Source organism: Theobroma umbraticum, unplaced genomic scaffold (assembly GCF_002168275.2).
Source record: "Theobroma umbraticum cultivar Fairchild unplaced genomic scaffold, ASM216827v3 scaffold_130.0, whole genome shotgun sequence".
Classification (NCBI taxonomy): domain Eukaryota; kingdom Viridiplantae; phylum Streptophyta; class Magnoliopsida; order Malvales; family Malvaceae; genus Theobroma; species Theobroma umbraticum.
This window is the reverse complement of record NW_018397264.1, coordinates 8,041-13,565: the sequence shown is the minus strand read 5'-3', so window position 1 is coordinate 13,565 and position 5,525 is coordinate 8,041. Positions and strand designations below refer to the sequence as shown.

The 5,525-nt window shown below is 30.4% G+C and overlaps 1 long non-coding RNA gene across 1 annotated transcript; it reads left to right on the top strand.

Moving 5' to 3' along the window:
- The first annotated feature begins 3,028 nt into the window (after nucleotides 1-3,028).
- Nucleotides 3,029-3,853, top strand: LOC149526829 (uncharacterized). The gene is made up of 2 exons (XR_016351558.1): nucleotides 3,029-3,153; nucleotides 3,378-3,853. It is a non-coding gene; the product is annotated as an uncharacterized LOC149526829 (long non-coding RNA).
- Nucleotides 3,854-5,525: the final 1,672 nt, after the last annotated feature.

Sequence of the window (5,525 nt, the reverse complement as noted above, 5' to 3'; positions counted from 1 at the left end):
TAATTTTTTTTATTTTAATAAAAAATCTCACTTAAATATTTTATTTTAATCTTCCTACCGTTTTTAATTATTATAATAAATTATAATGTGTTTTACGTCTGCTTCTTTGACTTTTTAATTATTACACCAGAGTCTAAGTCTATGGCAAAAAGAAGAAATGGGTAGATACCGAGTCTTTTCCTTAGAATATGTGACCACGTTTTTCTCAAAAAGAGGAAGTTTGATTACTGTCGAGCACCAGAAAAAGGGCAAATCAATACACCAGAAAAAGAGGAAAAGTCCACAACCCGTCTGCTCCTTTAGACCAAACGAGGCCTCCTGCCGTTGACGCTTGTCATTTTCTCTTCTTCGCCTTGGGTCGGTTGGTTGGGAAATGACTCTAGCCCACTCACCATGCCTTTCTCATTCCATAGGTCCATGCCGCCTAAGTTTTGGAGTTATCCATGGAAATTAGATCCCTGCCATTGATTTTAATGTGGGACGTCCAAAAATATTCCACTAAAACGAATCTCCTGTAAATATAATTAAATAGGAAATTGAAGAGTTAACTAAGCACGACATCAGTTTATTAATCATTTTATCTCCTTGCATAAATTTAGACAATGTATATATTAAATTTGATACGAGATATGAGTGTTTTCACATATTATAAGTTATATAATTTTCTTTCCATATTTTTCATATTTGATATAATGCTACCGTAGGAACAAAATCTCCAAAGAAAACTCCAATAAGTTACAAGAAGAATGGAAATATATATGTATATATATATATATATGCATGTATGTTTGTATGTTTGTATGTATGTATGCAATATTCCTTTACTACCACCTGGGAAAGGATGGCCTAATTTGCAATCGACATGCCCCTGCTGTGTTGGAATTTACACACGCGGTTGTCCCAAGCAATAATTCTCCTAAGACTAACAAATTTAGGACAACATATAAATGATGCATGTGTTTTGTAGTTTGGATTGTAAGATATCGGTTTCTATCTTTCTAGTTTGAACTAGCTTGCCCGTTAGATTTTCTCTTTTTATAGATAAAATCTTGTATTACGCGATGAGAAGTAACTATTTCATATAGAAAAATATCACTACTATTTATTTTCATTTGCTTTTTAGACAATGAATTTTGATATGTTAATAAAATAAAATTAGATAAATATTGAGTTATATCCTTTTCAAATTTCATTGATTAGATTATTGGATTAAAAAAATGTTAATTGAGATATATAGATATTAAAAAATATCAGTATGAGCTGTAATTAGAGCCTAATTATTCGAGGTGAGGCTATGTACCTTCTTTTCAAGGAGAGAACTCTAGTGAACAGAATGTGTTAAAACAAGATGGAGGAGGAGAGGAGTTTATAGAGTTAGAGGAAGTGAATGAACATTTTGGGAAAAATATTCAACAATGTTGTGATAGAATTCCTGACATTGAAAGTAACCTATTAGTTCTTCGTGCAAATGAATTAAGTATTTCCATCATAGAGTCTTTAGAATTGTCTATGCCTGTGCAATTAACTGAAGAATCAACCCAGAATGTTCTCCATCATGAAATCCTGAATCCCATATCTAGTGAGTCCCATGAAATCTCAAATTTTACATTTGATGAGTCCCATGAAACACATGTTCCTATAGAAAGTATAGTTTCTAAATATCCACAAAGATTGAATAAGGGAGTCTTAAAGAAACAATATGAATCTGATCTTAAAGTTAAGGCTAAGTACTCAATTAGCAACTATGTGTCATCCCATAAATTATCTAAATCGTATGCACTCGCTATTAATCAATTATTTACTGTATCTATTCCTAGTAGTTTGCAGGATGCATTAAAATATTCAAACCAAGGCGATGAATGAAGAAATGGAGCATTTGCAAAAGAATGCCACTTGGAAACTAATTCCCTTATTCGAAGGAAAGAAAATGATTGGATTATCAAGAGATATGAGGTGGTGGCAGTATTGACAAATATAAAGCAAGATTAGTTGCAAAAAGGTATACGCAGAGATATGAGGTGGATTATCAAGAGACTTTTACACTAGTAGTCAAGATCAATATAATTTGCATTCTCATATCTATAGCAGCAAATCAAGGTTGGCCTATACAACAATTAGATGTTAAAAATGCTTTCCTCAACAGAGTCCCGAGGAAGAGGTCTATATGGAGTTACCATTAAGAATTAAATATAGTTCTTTGTGTAGAAAGAAAGTTTGTAAATTGAAAAAGTCATTATATGAGTTGAAACAATCACCTAGAGCTTGGTATGAGAGGATTTTTTTTTTTAATGAAACTATTTGGTTATAAGCAAAGTAACTCAGACCATACTTTATTTATAAAACACAAATAAAGGAAAGTAACAATTTTAATCTTATATGTCGATGATATGGTCTTGATGGAAGATGACCCATGCGAAATAAAAATATTACGGGAATATTAAGCTATTAAATTTGAATTAAAAGATATGGGGTAATTTCTACGCTCCAACTTGAGGAGAGTGTCAACTTGAGTGGTAATTACTAATTCTAGAAATATATCGAGTAGAATATTTTTTATTTTACTTGCATTTAAAGAAAGTTTAAAATTAGAATACTTTTTTATTTACTATTTACTTTACTTGTACACCAAGTAAATTTAAGTCTAATTAACTACTATAAATCGTTCTTTATGTAGTTCTTTATTTTATCATCAAGCAATTTAATTCTTTACTTAAATTTTGAATATTTTTACTGTTAAAATTATATTTATAGCAAAAACTATAAGTAATGTGTCACCTCATTTTAAATTTGATGGAAATAATGTGTTATATGTAAAATATGTTTTGTGAAATAGTATAATAAATAACCTTAACCTTTGCCACTGAGTGAGTGTGATGGTGATTCTGAAGCGGGTCCCTTGACATCCCAACGAAACCTCCTAATTTTGTTTTTGGAAAGATACCCAAACGAAACCTCCTAGTAAAGTCATAATTTTCAAATAAAATATTGCACCGAAGGGACCCAAGCTTGCACTAAAGGTCTATAAGTAGGAATGGGGAAATGAGAAAGTGCATCAGTACTTCCCCAAAATGAAGGCCTCCCTCTTTATCTGTTTCCTCTTGTCCTCTGTTTTGGTCTTTCCTTTCGCTTTTTCAGCTCGAGAACTTCTTATAGGTAAGACGATTCGTTTGTACTATTCTCTCCTTAGATACACACTAGTGCTAACAACAACTTGCTAATTTAATTATTGTCTCTTTCACCAAATGGATATTCCTTTTAAAGTTGCTTATAACATAAGTATTTTTTTTTAAATACATAAAGATTTTGAATCACATAAATGGAAGATCAATTTCGTCCATTCATGAATTTCATTTGACCCCTCTTAAAACATGCTGCAGTGGAACATAATGGTGCTAGCAATAAGTTTCCTGTGTATCCTGGCACTGGTAAGAAAACTCTCAGATCATGCCACAAGGAAGGTAGATATTATGTATGCAACGTGCCCATACCACCAAGTAAAGGAGCACTAGCTGCTCCAGCGGGATGTAGAACTTGTCCGACATATGTACCAAGGAACTCTCCATGTCCTTGCAATATTAAGTAGTCGGTGAAATGGATTATAAAATGTGATTTGCTTTAATTACTTCATTGTAAAACGATGTAGCGTGGTTTGTTCTATGTTTTATTTTTTGCGAGTTCTTCACTACTATACATATAGGGTCGGAGCAGGAATTTTAGCTCAAGGGGACCAATCTGCTTTAGCCTAAGATTTGTTTTTATGTTAAGCCTTAATCATTTGCTTTTGTAATTTTAATATCTGTGATAAAACAAAAAAGTTATTCTATAAAATTTTGCGTTAAATTTAATATATTTATTTTATACATGTTGTTATAAGGTTTATGCATATGTAAAACATAAGAAAAATATCAAATTTATGATGGTGGGAAAAAAAACTGAAGATAATAACTTATATATGTGTAAAAACCATAATAAAAATAAGTAAAAGGAGAGAATTTTTTTTTCTGAAAAGCAATTATGTATATTCATTCCACCTGAGAAAAAAGATGCTGCAACAAGTATGGAAGAGGAGAAAAAGACAGACTTGGGGCTGCGTATTACAACTCTCAACAATCTGAAGGGATAGAAAAAACAAGGTCCCAAAAATATCAAAAGCCCCCATCCAATCAGGAGGCCAGCAATGAGTAACACAAGGGAATTCACAGCTCAACACCCTCCATGAGATCTGTACCAAACAAAAACCCTGTACACCTCCTGTCCCGGAACAGGTTGTCAAGAAAAACAGAACACTCATCCACAGACAAGAGCATAATACATCAAGCCAGAATCATCAACTCATAACACAGACAAGGCACAAAAATCAGAGGAGTCCATTCCATCATGGGAACCGAGAATCTGAGCAACCGCGCCACCAAAAGGAGCAGTCCCATAAGGACACGAATCAACAAAAAGCACCAGAGAATAAAGAATTGACTCAAGTCGTCAACCCGTGACCAAAACCCGGAACATACAACAACAACAACATGTAACCAACAAGAGATCACTGGTCAACCAAAACGGAGAAATAACGGTAAGTACAAGGGGAAAAAGGTACTCCAGCAGCTACTGTACATACCCTTTTTAATTTTCTTTTCAAAAAAACTATGAAAAATAACTTCTTGGTCAGGAAGGGAGTGAGAGCATTTTGAAAGAAGGGCTAAATAATAAGAGGGAAGGAGAATTTTATATATAATTTAATTATTATTTATTTAAAAAATTAAATTAAATTTAAAACTATTTCTAAATATTATAAAAATATATTAACAATAATGATGGTGTTAATATATATATATATATAATATAATAACTACATGTAACTATAAAAAGAATCTCTCTCACTTTTTATGTGTGAGAGTGAAAAAAAAAATAATTTTTTAAATTAAAATGAATTATCTCTTTACTTTATGTGTTTTAACTTTTTTTTTTATTTTCTATTTACCTCTTACATTGTTAATTAATATATTAGATTATTATATTAAATTATTGAGATATAATATGTTATAATAGGCTATTAATTTAGATTGTTAAGATATAATATGTTATGATAGATTTAGATTTATATTAAAACTTAGTGGGTTTGGATTAGTAGGCTCACTTTATTTTTTTTTTTAAATTTGATAGGCTCAAGATATTAGTTTAGAATTTATTTGTTGGGCTTAACTAGCAATACTTTAATTTTATCAAACAGTTTGAAAAAAAAAACTAAATATTAAATAAAAAATTATTTTGAGAACCATTAAAAATATATATAATAAATTGTATTGAAAGAAATATAATTATTTCATTCTATAAATTTGTATGTATATTCTTGTTATTGAAAGTTTGCAACATACATGCTAGAATGAATTGATTTTTTAAAATAAAAAATGATATATTAATAAAATTTTAAATAACAGTGTAACACTACAACTTATATTTGAAAATGACAAAATAATTTATTTATTTTTAAAAATTAAAATCATAGAAAATAAAATCTACATAATAGAAAA